The sequence below is a fragment of the Cherax quadricarinatus genome, chromosome 33, assembly GCF_038502225.1.
Source record: "Cherax quadricarinatus isolate ZL_2023a chromosome 33, ASM3850222v1, whole genome shotgun sequence".
NCBI classification, from domain to species: Eukaryota; Metazoa; Arthropoda; class Malacostraca; order Decapoda; family Parastacidae; genus Cherax; species Cherax quadricarinatus.
Window position 1 is genome coordinate 9727184 of NC_091324.1, and position 18468 is coordinate 9745651.

The window sequence follows — 18468 nt, forward strand, 5'->3', positions numbered from 1 at the left end:
CTTGTGTGAATATTTAGCTATAATTACATACCTGAGCTTTTAGGTGATGATCTCTAGCTCTTGGGTTGTCCTTTTCCATTTGCTACCGTAATCTATGTCTTTCTATTTCTATATCTGTGAACTGATTTACACTTTAATATGGTGTTTCCACATGCACGAGTGTCTTGTTACTGTTCTTTATTTATGCCATGGACCGTTCAGTGGGTGATTCCTGGAGTCCTCGCTGAAATACAAGTGAACGTACCGTTGTCTGTATGGTTGAGGCTTGGTGATTCACGCCGTATGGTTGAGGCTTGGTGAAATACTCCGTATGGTTGAGGCTTGGTGATTCACGCCGTATGGTTGAGGCTTGGTGAAATACTCCGTATGGTTGAGGCTTGGTGATTCACGCCGTATGGTTGAGGCTTGGTGATTCATGTCGTATGCTTGAAGCTTGGTGGTAAACGTAGATTTCAAAGGACTGAGAAATTACCTGGCTGAGGTAAACTAGAGTGATCCGAGTGGTCATTATCCTGTTGGTCTGGTAGGCGGTGATGGTTCCCAATATGACTTTTTCCAAAGCATAATTCAAGCCGCTTATACAGGGAAATCAGATCAAACAAAATTAACGCTAAATGGATAAACAATAGATTCAAACACCTCTATGGTCAAAAGAGAAGTATTTACAAGCGAATCAAAAGTGAAGAGAGGCACCTAAGATATCAATATATTCAATTAAAAGGAGAAGAAAAAAATGGAACAAGGAAAACGAAAAGAGATTATGAAGTTAAAGGGGCAAGGAATTCGAGGATTAACGCAAAAGATTTCTTTCAGTTATAAAGGAAAAATCAGAGTGGGGACGAGTCACAAGCGGTGCTCCACAGGGGTCACTGATCACAATATACATAACAGGGGTTTGTTGGTCACAATATACATAAATGACATAGATGAGGAAATAAATAGCGTCATAAGCAAGTTTCACGATGGCCGTCGGGTTAATTCTGACGAGGACACCAGAGTACTACAGGAAGATCTGAATAGACTTATGCAGGTGTCCGAGAAGTGGCAGTTGCAGTTTAATATAAACAAATGCAAAGTTCTTAGCCCTGGAAAAGAAAATAACCTTGGCGCTTATACACTAAATAATGTAGATCTTAATAACTCTGAATGCGAAAAAGATTTATGAGTAATCTAAAACCAAGACAATAAAACAAAGCGAATAGAATTCTCGGTTTCATATCAAAAAGTATAAATAACAGGAGTCCTCAGGTTGTACATGAAAGGTATATGATACTTCATCTTTTGTATACAGTTCTGCTGTCTTCCAATTATGTCCTTGAATTTGCATTGATAAAGCCACTGGTTGGCGATATGTCTACAGTAAAGATACCCAGATGTTGCACAAATATATGATTTACACAATGAGTCCTCAGGTTATTCTTCAACTCTATATATTGTTGGTTAGGCCTTATTTAGATTATACTGAACAGTTTTGGCCACCGTATTACAGAATGGACATAATACGCTGGGAAAACGTTCAGAAAAGGATGAGAAAGTTGATTCCATGTATCAGAAATCTTTTCTACGAGGACATACTGACTGAGGGCATTGAATCTACACTCTCTAGAAGGGCATAGACTTAGGGATGATATGCCTGGGATGTATAAATGGAAAATAGGATTAAATAAAGGAGATGTAAACAACATTCTAAAAAATATCTAACCAAGACAGGACTCGCAGCAAAGGGGTCAAATTGGAAAAAAATAGATTTATAAAGGATACAGAAAAACATTAGTTTGGTAATAGAATTGTGGATGAGTGAAGTAAACTCCAGAGTGGCGTAAAGCTAAAATCTTGTGTGGTTTTAAAAATAGGTTAGACAAGTACATGCGTGGGTGTGAATTGGACTTGCCTAGCCTGGGCCATTAGGCCTGCTGCAGTGATCCTTTCTTATATTCTTATGTTGAGGGTTAATGATTCAGGCGGTACGGTCTGGGGGTCTGAGCCTGCTGTCAGGTGATCCAGAGTGTCAATGAGGGGCGCGGCTGGTCGCAATAAAAGTTTGTCTCAGCATAGAAAAGTGGTATAGCCATTGGCTACTGTCAGTTGACAGATATAGTAAAACAAAGCATGTATTGAACTTTTCACTTTTTGTGAGCTCTATCCTGTCCGGGGCTTCAAAAAACTCACACTCGAAACTTTGCAATGTAAGTGCTCGACGTGCTGGTTAGATGCAACGTAGGGATAATAGGTTTATGAAATATTAGTGTTCAAGCTATTTGTTTGCTGTAAATATAAAAAAAAGATGGAAAGAAGGTAGGAGACGGGAAGTCTGCCAATAATACTAATTGACACAGATGACATTTAACATTTTAATTTATAAGGAGTAGCTTCCTGATCTTTTTTTTCTCCTGACATTTTAAAACTGTGGCATTACATTTTTAAATAAGTTCTTTTCTCACAGGACTTGGGTACAGAGAGAGAGAGAGAGAGAGAGAGAGAGAGAGAGAGAGAGAGAGAGAGAGAGAGAGAGAGAGAGAGAGAGAGAGAGAGAGAGAGAGAGAGAGAGAGAGAGAAGGGGAGGTGGTTCAGGGATTAATTATTTGTCCACAACAACTTAATACTTACTCAGGTAGTACTTGATGGACGACTTTGACCTACAAAAGACAGCACGTGTGACGGTCAAGCTCATCAAAATAAGTTTCTGAATGAATATCTAGAGTTTTCATGCGGCACACAATGACGAATGTCCATATTATATAGTTTGTGGACAAAAAGTGAGGAAGGTGTGTATCACAGGAGGACCCAGTGTGTGTACCACGGGATGATCCAGTGTGTGTACCACGGGATGATCCAGTGTGTGTACCACGGGATGATCCAGTGTGTGTACCACGGGATGATCCAGTGTGTGTACCACGGGATGATCCAGTGTGTGTACCACGGGATGATCCAGTGTGTGTACAACGGGATGATCCAGTGTGTGTACCACGGGATGATCCAGTGTGTACCACGGGATGATCCAGTGTGTGTACCACGGGATGACCCAGTGTGTGTACCACGGGATGATCCAGTGTGTGTACCACGGGATGATCCAGTGTGTGTACCACGGGATGATCCAGTGTGTGTACCACGGGATGATCCAGTGTGTGTACCACGGGATGATCCAGTGTGTACCACGGGATGATCCAGTGTGTGTACAACGGGATGATCCAGTGTGTGTACCACGGGATGATCCAGTGTGTGTACCACGGGATGATCCAGTGTGTGTACCACGGGACGATCCAGTGTGTGTACCACGGGATGATCCAGTGTGTGTACCACGGGATGATCCAGTGTGTACCACGGGATGATCCAGTGTGTGTACAACGGGATGATCCAGTGTGTGTACCACGGGATGATCCAGTGTGTGTACCACGGGATGATCCAGTGTGTGTACCACGGGATGATCCAGTGTGTGTACCACGGGATGATCCAGTGTGTGTACCACGGGATGATCCAGTGTGTGTACCACGGGATGATCCAGTGTGTGTACCACGGGATGATCCAGTGTGTGTACCACGGGATGATGCAGTGTGTGTACCACGGGATGATGCAGTGTGTGTACCACGGGATGATGCAGTGTGTGTACCACGGGATGATCCAGTGTGTGTACCACGGGATGATCCAGTGTGTGTACCACGGGATGATCCAGTGTGTGTACCACGGGATGATCCGGTGTGTGTACCACGGGATGATGCAGTGTGTGTACCACGGGATGATGTAGTGTGTGTACCAAGGGATGATGCAGTGTGTGTACCACGGGATGATCCAGTGTGTGTACCACGGGATGATCCAGTGTGTGTACCACGGGATGATCCAGTGTGTGTACCACGGGATGATCCAGTGTACCACGGGATGATCCAGTGTGTGTACCAAGGGATGATCCAGTGTGTGTACCACGGGATGATCCAGTGTGTACCACGGGATGATCCAGTGTGTGTACCACGGGATGATCCAGTGTGTGTACCACGGGATGATCCAGTGTGTGTACCACGGGATGATCCAGTGTGTGTACCACGGGATGATCCAGTGTGTGTACCACGGGATGATCCAGTGTGTGTACCACAGGATGATCCAGTGTGTGTACCACGAGGATGATCCAGTGTGTGTACCACGGGATGATCCAGTGTGTGTACCATGGGATGACCCAGTGTGTGTACCACGGGATGATCCACTGTGTGTACCACGGGATGATCCAGTGTGTACCACGGGATGATCCAGTGTGTGTACCACGGGATGATCCAGTGTGTGTACCACAGGATGATCCAGTGTGTGTACCACGGGATGATACAGTGTGTGTACCACGGGATGATCCAGTGTGTGTACCACGGGATGATCCAGTGTGTGTACCACGGGATGATCCAGTGTGTGCACTACGGGATGATCCAGTGGTGTGTACCACGGGATGATCCAGTGTGTGTACCACGGGATGATCCAGTGTGTGTACTACGGGATGATCCAGTGTGTGTACCACGGGATGATCCAGTGTGTGTACTACGGGATGATCCAGTGGTGTGTACAACGGGATGATCCAGTGTGTGTACCACGGGATGATCCAGTGTGTGTACCACGGGATGATCCAGTGTGTGTACCACGGGATGATCCAGTGTGTGTACTACGGGATGATCCAGTGGTGTGTACCACGGGATGATCCAGTGTGTGTACCACGGGATGATCCAGTGTGTGTACCACGGGATGATCCAGTGTGTACCACGAGATGACCCAGTGTGTGTACCACGGGATGATCCAGTGTGTACCACGGGATGATCCAGTGTGTGTACCACGGGATGATCCAGTGTGTGTACCACGGGATAATCCAGTGTGTACCACGGGATGATCCAGTGTGTGTACCATGGGATGATCCAGTGTGTAAAACGGGATGATCCAGTGTGTGTACCACGGGATGATCCAGTGTGTGTACCACGGGATGATCCAGTGTGTGTACCACGGGATGATCCAGTGTGTGTACTACGGGATGATCCAGTGGTGTGTACCACGGGATGATCCAGTGTGTGTACCACGGGATGATCCAGTGTGTGTACCACGGGATGATCCAGTGTGTACCACGAGATGACCCAGTGTGTGTACCACGGGATGATCCAGTGTGTACCACGGGATGATCCAGTGTGTGTACCACGGGATGATCCAGTGTGTGTACCACGGGATAATCCAGTGTGTACCACGGGATGATCCAGTGTGTGTACCACGGGATGATCCAGTGTGTAAAACGGGATGATCCAGTGTGTGTACCACGGGATGATCCAGTGTGTGTACCACGGGATGATCCAGTGTGTGTACCACGGGATGATCCAGTGTGTGTACCACGGGATGATCCAGTGTGTGTACCACGGGATGATCCAGTGTGTGTACCACGGGATGATCCAGTGTGTGTACCACGGGATGATCCAGTGTGTGTACCACGAGGATGATCCAGTGTGTGTACCACGGGATGATCCAGTGTGTGTACCATGGGATGACCCAGTGTGTGTACCACGGGATGATCCACTGTGTGTACCACGGGATGATCCAGTGTGTACCACGGGATGATCCAGTGTGTGTACCACGGGATGATCCAGTGTGTGTACAACGGGATGATCCAGTGTGTGTACCACGGGATGATCCAATGTGTGTACCACGGGATGATCCAGTGTGTGTACCACGGGATGATCCAGTGTGTGTACCACGGGATGATCCAGTGTGTGCACTACGGGATGATCCAGTGGTGTGTACCACGGGATGATCCAGTGTGTGTACCACGGGATGATCCAGTGTGTGTACTACGGGATGATCCAGTGTGTGTACCACGGGATGATCCAGTGTGTGTACTACGGGATGATCCAGTGGTGTGTACAACGGGATGATCCAGTGTGTGTACCACGGGATGATCCAGTGTGTGTACCACGGGATGATCCAGTGTGTGTACCACGGGATGATCCAGTGTGTGTACTACGGGATGATCCAGTGGTGTGTACCACGGGATGATCCAGTGTGTGTACCACGGGATGATCCAGTGTGTGTACCACGGGATGATCCAGTGTGTACCACGAGATGACCCAGTGTGTGTACCACGGGATGATCCAGTGTGTACCACGGGATGATCCAGTGTGTGTACCACGGGATGATCCAGTGTGTGTACCACGGGATAATCCAGTGTGTACCACGGGATGATCCAGTGTGTGTACCACGGGATGATCCAGTGTGTGTACCAAGGGATGATCCAGTGTGTGTACCACGGGATGATCCAGTGTGTGTACCACGGGATGATCCAGTGTGTGTACCACGGGATGAACCAGTGTGTGTACCACGGGATGATCCAGTGTGTGTACCACGGGATGATCCAGTGTACCACGGGATGATCCAGTGTGTGTACTACGGGATGATCCAGTGGTGTGTACCACGGGATGATCCAGTGTGTGTACCACGGGATGATAAAGTGTGTGTACTACTGGATGATCCAGTGTGTGTACCACGGGATGATCCAGTGTGTGTACTACGGGATGATCCAGTGTGTGTACCACGGGATGATCCAGTGTGTGTACCACGGGATGATCCAGTGTGTGTACCACGGGATGATCCAGTGTGTGTACTACGGGATGATCCAGTGGTGTGTACCACGGGATGATCCAGTGTGTGTACAATGGGATGATCCAGTGTGTGTACCACGGGATGATCCAGTGTGTGTACCACAGGATGATCCAGTGTGTGTACCACGGGATGATCCAGTGTGTGTACCACGAGATGACCCAGTGTGTGTACCACGGGATGATCCAGTGTGTACCACGGGATGATCCAGTGTGTGTACCACGGGATGATCCAGTGTGTGTACCACGGGATGATCCAGTGTGTGTACCACGGGATGATCCAGTGTGTGTACTACTGGATGATCCAGTGTGTACCAAGGGATGATCCAGTGTGTGTGTACCACGGGAAGATCCAGTGTGTGTACCACGGTATGATCCAGTGTGTGTACCACGGGATGAACCAGTGTGTGTACCACGGGATGATCCAGTGTGTGTACCACGGGATGATCCAGTGTGTGTACCACGGGATGATCCAGTGTGTGTACCAAGGGATGATCCAGTGTGTGTACCACGGGATGATCCAGTGTGTGTACCACGGGATGATCCAGTGTGTGTACCACGGGATGATCCAGTGGTGTGTACCACGGGATGATCCAGTGGTGTGTACCACGGGATGATCCAGTGTGTGTACCACGGGATGATCCAGTGTGTGTACCACGGGATGATCCAGTGGTGTGTACCACGGGATGATCCAGTGTGTGTACCACGGGATGATCCAGTGTGTGTACCACGGGATGATCCAGTGGTGTGTACCACGGGATGATCCAGTGGTGTGTACCACGGGATGATCCAGTGGTGTGTACCATGGGATGATCCAGTGGTGTACCACGGGATGATCCAGTGGTGTGTACCACGGGATGATCCAGTGGTGTGTACCACGTGATGATTCAGTGTGTGTACCACGGGATGATCCAGTGGTGTGTACCACGGGATTATCCAGTGGTGTGTACCACGGGATGATCCAGTGGGTGTACCACTGGATGATCCAGTGGTGTGTACCACGGGATGATCCAGTGGCGTGTACCACGGGATAATGCAGTGGCGTACCACGGGATGTAGTGGTGTACCTCGGGATGATGTAGTGGTGTACCACGGGATGATGTAGTGGTGTACCACGGGATGATGTAGTGGTGTACCACGGGATGATGTAGTGGTGTACCACGATATGATTTAGTGGTGTACCAAGGGATGATGTAGTGGTGTACCACGGGATGATGTAGTGGTGTACCACGGGATGATGTAGTGGTGTACCACGGGATGATGTAGTGGTGTACCACGGGATGATGTAGTGGTGTACCACGGGATGATGTAGTGGTATACCACGGGATATAGTGGTGTACCACGGGATGATCCAGTGTGTGTACCACGGGATGATCCAGTGTGTGTACCACGGGATGATCCAGTGTGTGTACCACGGGATGATCCAGTGTGTGTACCACGGGATGATCCAGTGTGTACCACGGGATGATCCAGTGTGTGTACAACGGGATGATCCAGTGTGTGTACCACGGGATGATCCAGTGTGTGTACCACGGGATGATCCAGTGTGTGTACCACGGGATGATCCAGTGTGTGTACCACGGGATGATCCAGTGTGTGTACCACGGGATGATCCAGTGTGTACCACGGGATGATCCAGTGTGTGTACAACGGGATGATCCAGTGTGTGTACCACGGGATGATCCAGTGTGTGTACCACGGGATGATCCAGTGTGTGTACCACGGGATGATCCAGTGAGTGTACCACGGGATGATCCAGTGTGTGTACCACGGGATGATCCAGTGTGTGTACCACGGGATGATCCAGTGTGTGTACCACGGGATGATGCAGTGTGTGTACCACGGGATGATGCAGTGTGTGTACCACGGGATGATGCAGTGTGTGTACCACGGGATGATCCAGTGTGTGTACCACGGGATGATCCAGTGTGTGTACCACGGGATGATCCAGTGTGTGTACCACGGGATGATCCGGTGTGTGTACCACGGGATGATGCAGTGTGTGTACCACGGGATGATGCAGTGTGTGTACCAAGGGATGATGCAGTGTGTGTACCACGGGATGATCCAGTGTGTGTACCACGGGATGATCCAGTGTGTGTACCATGGGATGACCCAGTGTGTGTACCACGGGATGATCCACTGTGTGTACCACGGGATGATCCAGTGTGTACCACGGGATGATCCAGTGTGTGTACCACGGGATGATCCAGTGTGTGTACCACGGGATGATCCAGTGTGTGTACCACGGGATGATCCAGTGTGTGTACCACGGGATGATCCAGTGTGTGTACCACGGGATGATCCAGTGTGTGTACCACGGGATGATCCAGTGTGTGCACTACGGGATGATCCAGTGGTGTGTACCACGGGATGATCCAGTGTGTGTACCACGGGATGATCCAGTGTGTGTACTACGGGATGATCCAGTGTGTGTACCACGGGATGATCCAGTGTGTGTACTACGGGATGATCCAGTGGTGTGTACAACGGGATGATCCAGTGTGTGTACCACGGGATGATCCAGTGTGTGTACCACGGGATGATCCAGTGTGTGTACCACGGGATGATCCAGTGTGTGTACTACGGGATGATCCAGTGGTGTGTACCACGGGATGATCCAGTGTGTGTACCACGGGATGATCCAGTGTGTGTACCACGGGATGATCCAGTGTGTACCACGAGATGACCCAGTGTGTGTACCACGGGATGATCCAGTGTGTACCACGGGATGATCCAGTGTGTGTACCACGGGATGATCCAGTGTGTGTACCACGGGATAATCCAGTGTGTACCACGGGATGATCCAGTGTGTGTACCACGGGATGATCCAGTGTGTAAAACGGGATGATCCAGTGTGTGTACCACGGGATGATCCAGTGTGTGTACCACGGGATGATCCAGTGTGTGTACCACGGGATGATCCAGTGTGTGTACCACGGGATGATCCAGTGTGTGTACTACGGGATGATCCAGTGGTGTGTACCACGGGATGATCCAGTGTGTGTACCACGGGATGATCCAGTGTGTGTACCACGGGATGATCCAGTGTGTACCACGAGATGACCCAGTGTGTGTACCACGGGATGATCCAGTGTGTACCACGGGATGATCCAGTGTGTGTACCACGGGATGATCCAGTGTGTGTACCACGGGATAATCCAGTGTGTACCACGGGATGATCCAGTGTGTGTACCACGGGATGATCCAGTGTGTAAAACGGGATGATCCAGTGTGTGTACCACGGGATGATCCAGTGTGTACCACGGGATGATCCAGTGTGTGTACCACGGGATGATCCAGTGTGTGTACCACGGGATGATCCAGTGTGTGTACCACGGGATGATCCAGTGTGTGTACCACGGGATGATCCAGTGTGTGTACCACGGGATGATCCAGTGTGTGTACCACGAGGATGATCCAGTGTGTGTACCACGGGATGATCCAGTGTGTGTACCATGGGATGACCCAGTGTGTGTACCACGGGATGATCCACTGTGTGTACCACGGGATGATCCAGTGTGTACCACGGGATGATCCAGTGTGTGTACCACGGGATGATCCAGTGTGTGTACAACGGGATGATCCAGTGTGTGTACCACGGGATGATCCAATGTGTGTACCACGGGATGATCCAGTGTGTGTACCACGGGATGATCCAGTGTGTGTACCACGGGATGATCCAGTGTGTGCACTACGGGATGATCCAGTGGTGTGTACCACGGGATGATCCAGTGTGTGTACCACGGGATGATCCAGTGTGTGTACTACGGGATGATCCAGTGTGTGTACCACGGGATGATCCAGTGTGTGTACTACGGGATGATCCAGTGGTGTGTACAACGGGATGATCCAGTGTGTGTACCACGGGATGATCCAGTGTGTGTACCACGGGATGATCCAGTGTGTGTACCACGGGATGATCCAGTGTGTGTACTACGGGATTATCCAGTGGTGTGTACCACGGGATGATCCAGTGTGTGTACCACGGGATGATCCAGTGTGTGTACCACGGGATGATCCAGTGTGTACCACGAGATGACCCAGTGTGTGTACCACGGGATGATCCAGTGTGTACCACGGGATGATCCAGTGTGTGTACCACGGGATGATCCAGTGTGTACCACGGGATAATCCAGTGTGTACCACGGGATGATCCAGTGTGTGTACCACGGGATGATCCAGTGTGTGTACCAAGGGATGATCCAGTGTGTGTACCACGGGATGATCCAGTGTGTGTACCACGGGATGATCCAGTGTGTGTACCACGGGATGAACCAGTGTGTGTACCACGGGATGATCCAGTGTGTGTACCACGGGATGATCCAGTGTACCACGGGATGATCCAGTGTGTGTACTACGGGATGATCCAGTGGTGTGTACCACGGGATGATCCAGTGTGTGTACCACGGGATGATAAAGTGTGTGTACTACTGGATGATCCAGTGTGTGTACCACGGGATGATCCAGTGTGTGTACTACGGGATGATCCAGTGTGTGTACCACAGGATGATCCAGTGTGTGTACCACGGGATGATCCAGTGTGTGTACCACGGGATGATCCAGTGTGTGTACTACGGGATGATCCAGTGGTGTGTACCACGGGATGATCCAGTGTGTGTACAATGGGATGATCCAGTGTGTGTACCACGGGATGATCCAGTGTGTGTACCACAGGATGATCCAGTGTGTGTACCACGGGATGATCCAGTGTGTGTACCACGAGATGACCCAGTGTGTGTACCACGGGATGATCCAGTGTGTACCACGGGATGATCCAGTGTGTGTACCACGGGATGATCCAGTGTGTGTACCACGGGATGATCCAGTGTGTGTACCACGGGATGATCCAGTGTGTGTACTACTGGATGATCCAGTGTGTGTACCAAGGGATGATCCAGTGTGTGTGTACCACGGGAAGATCCAGTGTGTGTACCACGGTATGATCCAGTGTGTGTACCACGGGATGAACCAGTGTGTGTACCACGGGATGATCCAGTGTGTGTACCACGGGATGATCCAGTGTGTGTACCACGGGATGATCCAGTGTGTGTACCAAGGGATGATCCAGTGTGTGTACCACGGGATGATCCAGTGTGTGTACCACGGGATGATCCAGTGTGTGTACCACGGGATGATCCAGTGGTGTGTACCACGGGATGATCCAGTGTGTGTACCACGGGATGATCCAGTGTGTGTACCACGGGATGATCCAGTGGTGTGTACCACGGGATGATCCAGTGTGTGTACCACGGGATGATCCAGTGTGTGTACCACGGGATGATCCAGTGTGTGTACCACGGGATGATCCAGTGTGTGCACTACGGGATGATCCAGTGGTGTGTACCACGGGATGATCCAGTGTGTGTACCACGGGATGATCCAGTGTGTGTACTACGGGATGATCCAGTGTGTGTACCACGGGATGATCCAGTGTGTGTACTACGGGATGATCCAGTGGTGTGTACAACGGGATGATCCAGTGTGTGTACCACGGGATGATCCAGTGTGTGTACCACGGGATGATCCAGTGTGTGTACCACGGGATGATCCAGTGTGTGTACTACGGGATGATCCAGTGGTGTGTACCACGGGATGATCCAGTGTGTGTACCACGGGATGATCCAGTGTGTGTACCACGGGATGATCCAGTGTGTACCACGAGATGACCCAGTGTGTGTACCACGGGATGATCCAGTGTGTACCACGGGATGATCCAGTGTGTGTACCACGGGATGATCCAGTGTGTACCACGGGATAATCCAGTGTGTACCACGGGATGATCCAGTGTGTGTACCACGGGATGATCCAGTGTGTGTACCAAGGGATGATCCAGTGTGTGTACCACGGGATGATCCAGTGTGTGTACCACGGGATGATCCAGTGTGTGTACCACGGGATGAACCAGTGTGTGTACCACGGGATGATCCAGTGTGTGTACCACGGGATGATCCAGTGTACCACGGGATGATCCAGTGTGTGTACTACGGGATGATCCAGTGGTGTGTACCACGGGATGATCCAGTGTGTGTACCACGGGATGATAAAGTGTGTGTACTACTGGATGATCCAGTGTGTGTACCACGGGATGATCCAGTGTGTGTACTACGGGATGATCCAGTGTGTGTACCACGGGATGATCCAGTGTGTGTACCACGGGATGATCCAGTGTGTGTACCACGGGATGATCCAGTGTGTGTACTACGGGATGATCCAGTGGTGTGTACCACGGGATGATCCAGTGTGTGTACAATGGGATGATCCAGTGTGTGTACCACGGGATGATCCAGTGTGTGTACCACAGGATGATCCAGTGTGTGTACCACGGGATGATCCAGTGTGTGTACCACGAGATGACCCAGTGTGTGTACCACGGGATGATCCAGTGTGTACCACGGGATGATCCAGTGTGTGTACCACGGGATGATCCAGTGTGTGTACCACGGGATGATCCAGTGTGTGTACCACGGGATGATCCAGTGTGTGTACTACTGGATGATCCAGTGTGTGTACCAAGGGATGATCCAGTGTGTGTGTACCACGGGAAGATCCAGTGTGTGTACCACGGTATGATCCAGTGTGTGTACCACGGGATGAACCAGTGTGTGTACCACGGGATGATCCAGTGTGTGTACCACGGGATGATCCAGTGTGTGTACCACGGGATGATCCAGTGTGTGTACCAAGGGATGATCCAGTGTGTGTACCACGGGATGATCCAGTGTGTGTACCACGGGATGATCCAGTGTGTGTACCACGGGATGATCCAGTGGTGTGTACCACGGGATGATCCAGTGGTGTGTACCACGGGATGATCCAGTGTGTGTACCACGGGATGATCCAGTGTGTGTACCACGGGATGATCCAGTGGTGTGTACCACGGGATGATCCAGTGTGTGTACCACGGGATGATCCAGTGTGTGTACCACGGGATGATCCAGTGGTGTGTACCACGGGATGATCCAGTGGTGTGTACCACGGGATGATCCAGTGTGTGTACCACGGGATGATCCAGTGGTGTGTACCACGGGATGATCCAGTGGTGTGTACCACGGGATGATCCAGTGGTGTGTACCATGGGATGATCCAGTGGTGTACCACGGGATGATCCAGTGGTGTGTACCACGGGATGATCCAGTGGTGTGTACCACGTGATGGTTCAGTGTGTGTACCACGGGATGATCCAGTGGTGTGTACCACGGGATTATCCAGTGGTGTGTACCACGGGATGATCCAGTGGGTGTACTACTGGATGATCCAGTGGTGTGTACCACGGGATGATCCAGTGGCGTGTACCACGGGATAATGCAGTGGCGTACCACGGGATGTAGTGGTGTACCTCGGGATGATGTAGTGGTGTACCACGGGATGATGTAGAGGTGTACGACGGGATGATGTAGTGGTGTACCACGGGATGATGTAGTGGTGTACCACGGGATGATGTAGTGGTGTACCACGGGATGATTTAGTGGTGTACCAAGGGATGATGTAGTGGTGTACCACGGGATGATGTAGTGGTGTACCACGGGATGATGTAGTGGTGTACCACGGGATGATGTAGTGGTGTACCACGGGATGATGTAGTGGTGTACCACGGGATGATGTAGTGGTATACCACGGGATATATTGGTGTACCACGGGATGATGTAGTGGTGTACCACGGGATGATGTAGTGGTGTACCACGGAATGATGTAGTGGTGTACCACGGGATGATGTAGTGGTGTACCACGAGATGATGTAGTGGTGTACCACGGGATGATGTAGTGGTATACCACGGGATATAGTGGTGTACCACGGGATGATGTAGTGGTGTACCACGGGATGATGTAGTGGTGTACCACGGGATGATGTAGTGGTGTACCACGGGATGATGTAGTGGTGTACCACGGGATGATGTAGTGGTGTACCACGGGATGATGTAGTGGTGTACCACGGGATGATGTAGTGGTGTACCACGGGATGATGTAGTGGTGTACCACGGGATGATGTAGTGGTGTACCACGGGATGATGTAGTGGTGTACCACGGGATGATGTAGTGGTGTACCACGGGATGATGTAGTGGTGTACCACGGGATGATGTAGTGGTGTACCACGGGATGATGTAGTGGTGTACCACGGGATGATGTAGTGGTGTACCACGGGATGATGTAGTAGTGTACCACGGGATGGGAGGGGAATACTGGGGCAGCCATTATTTAAGAATTTTTATAGGACCAAAAATGAATTAAGAATATTGACAATTGCCATCATTAATTAACAATGTTTACAGAGGCAACCCTTAAGAATGTTTACAAGGGCAACCATTAATTAAGAATGTTTTACAGGATCAGCCATCATTCTGAGCTAGGCTTTCCTACATACATCTCTGCTTAAGCTTAACAATCAACATGGACAATTATTTCGGCTTACTTAAACCTTCCAATACTAGTCCACTGTCGCAACTTTTACGATAACCTCTTAATCCGGGGAATTAAGAGCTACTCCTCTCCTTCCTCGGATTAAACCTGATTGTCTTCAATTATTCCAGGCTCTGTATGACCCATACGGGTTTAGAGCTTTGCCATGAATAAAAAAAAATACTTGTCAAGTCGACGAGGAGACTTCTCAGTGGGTGTTCCAGGGAGCTCCGTTCAAGGTTTTATTAAAGGTCAAATATCAAATGTTTCATGCGTTACTATTCATGTTCCCAGAACTGGCATGCATAGTTCACACGAGTGCCATAAATAATGGCACTTATACAATGTGTGAGGTAGGAACCAGCTGTGACTCACGCACGCAATGGTGTTGGTTGCAGCTCCAGCTGCATTCCAGTATTTGTAAATCTCTAAATCTGATTTCACTCACACAGTTTCAAGAACAGGTATGACTTAACCAAAAAGGCCAGCAACCAATAATGCCGGCGACCGTCGGTACTGTATACCATTGCATATCATAGTAATCCATGCAATTCCAGTTTAAGAGGTGGGGCCCGAAACTGAAACTTAACTCTGCAATCATAACTCGGTGAGTACGCATGTACGTAATTTCGTGACAGGAAGAACTCTGTGCAAGAGAGAGAGAGAGAGAGAGAGAGAGAGAGAGAGAGAGAGAGAGAGAGAGAGAGAGCTATTGGTGCAAGTATTCCACAGGGAAGTGTGCTTGGGCCATTGTTATGGAATGTCTACTTCAATGACCCTCTTCATCTTATCCCAAAATCCCATGCATATGCAGACGGCTGTACTTATCCAAAAGAAGAAATGCCAGCTGCTTTAAGTACATCAAATACTAGTTTTCAGGTTTATCAGCCTGGGGAAGACACAAATGATGATGGTCTCTAGGCCTCATGATGGCAATGCTGGAGCAGTGGTAAGAATGAATGGGAAAGTGTTGGTACCCGGGGATGAAGTTGATGTCCTTGAGGTGAAATTTGACTAAAAACTGACTATAAAGAACTACGTTGTAAATCTTACAAACAAAGTTGCCAGGAAGCTTACAGCACTTAGATGTATCTCGCATCTGCTCGACAGTAATAAAAGCACACTAAGGACGAGGATTGAGCTCGTGGCCGAGTGAATCGTAAAACTCTAGGCCAGCGACTCACTCGCCACGAGTTAAGTCGCTGCCCGCGGTATGGTTTGTTTGCAATCGTGTCATTACGATTTCGTGAGTCTCGACAGTAGAGGGTGCAAGATTCTGTACGTGGCACAAGTACGCTCACATCTTGATTACCTGCTCCCCGTCTCATCTGTGACTTCTTGGCAGAACAGAAAACAGAGCAAGACGATTAATCTCTCGCCTAGGCCCGGCCATGACAGATTTATCACTTCAGCAGAGCGTTCAACAAGGAGGGATAGGGGTGGCCTTACTGTTGTGTACAAAACCAATACTGTCAAAGTACCACTCTTGGCTTCACTCCAAGGACAGCGAAAAGTAAGCCTCTACACAACAAGACGGGCAGCAAACAGCAACTACACTGTGACTATTCCCTTTTCCAAAACATAACTTCATCTAAGATCATTTATTCCTAAAGTCTGGAACGTTCATACAGTATAAAGACATCAACGAAATAAAGTCAGTTGACCAAATGAAATTGCTGGCCCACAGATGGCTCTAACTTCATCCTGTTCACTATTTGTATATCTCACAACAATAAAAAGGTTTTAATATAAGCTGATGTATGTAACACCTCTAAGTTTGTAAATAAAGAGAGAGACAGAGACAGAGACAGAGAGAGAGAGAGAGAGAGAGAGAGAGAGAGAGAGAGAGAGAGAGAGAGAGAGAGAGAGAGAGAGAGAGAGAGAGAGAGAGAGAGAGCCCAGCACCGTTATCACTGCTACGACGTGAAAAATCTCGTCGTTATGTACAGGACAGTTGCTTGTGAAGACACCTGGTGGTGCACAAATTATATTCGACAGGGAGACACGACCTTAAATAAGGCTGTTTTATGTGCGACGACTATCACGAATATAAGTTATTATACAAGGGAATAGTTGAACTTGAAACAACTGTCAGAGATCCTTGTACTTAATATAATGAATAACTATATACTAAAGTACTTATAAGTACTTCATATTAAAAGATCTTTTCGTCTATTATACTTCTTGTTGTGCTGCCTAATTCAAGTAACTATTTTAACTAGTTATTCTAGTTAGTTTTCCTAACTAGTTACTCTTTGTTCTGCTAAATAGTTTTGGGGCAGTTACTACTGATTATTGCCTCGTAGACTGGTGCGACCGTCACTAACAGTCTGCCTTATCAAACCTTCTTGATGGAAATGAAAGCGGAATTGAATTACAGTATCAATGAAAGTTACGACATTTTCTAAAGATAGTGTGACAAGTGAAGCGTGGCGGGACAAGGCTAAATGTAGCATTCTCTCTCTCTCTCTCTTTCTCTCTCTCTCTCTCTCTCTCTCTCTCTCTCTCTCTCTCTGGTTTATGTGTATTCTCTCATCTTGCAGTTTCACTTATTCTACTGCTAATGACTGTTTTACTACCGCAACTGCTGATGTTAATTCTGCTTCTGCTGATACCAGGTATCGTGCTACAAATACTGCTGTTATGCTGCTGGTGCTACTATTTGTGCTACTGATGATGCTGTTACTACTGATGATACCCCCTCCACTACTATCATTACTTCTGCTGCTGCTGCTATTTTTACGTCTAGCAGTACTACTTCTACTGCTGATACTACTGTTTTCTGTATTCCTCCTGATGCTGCTATTACTATCTTCATCACTCATGTTACCTGTCTTGTTATTTACTCACTATTTCTTCCTTCTCTGAGTGTCCTTTCCCTGTTAATGTAATCCTGATTACAATGATCTTTATTCTTCGCTGTTTTCTCCTACTCATCCTTTTTAACAAATTCCTCCATTGTTTTGCTTGTCTCCTCTCCTATTCCCCTTTCTCGAATTCACACTCATAGGCTTTATTCGTCTCTGTTCAATTCCTCTCCAACTCCCTACTCACTTCTACACTAACCTAATTTCTCCTCCCTCTCCTCTACTCTCTCTCTTACTCCTCTCACCCACTATAACTAGCAGGCATTAGCAGATGTCCCTAGTTTGGGAGTGTCCTCGAAGTTTCATCATTTAGAGAGCTCGTTGCCATGGAACATTAAGCGGCCGCATTAATGTTGTAGAGGAGGAATGAGAGAAAGAGAGAGGGGGGGGACTGGTAGTAAGGGGCGGGAGGGAGGGGAGGAAGAAGCAGGGAGTTGTGGGAGGGTGGTGAGAGGGAGGGGACGGTAATACGTAAAGTGTAGCTCGTGTCCTCTCTGAATTAACTTTCTCACACACTGTTCCTGGCGATTAATGTGGCCACAGCAGTGTATTTTTGTTTTACACACACAGACACACACACAGACACACACCCGCACACACACAC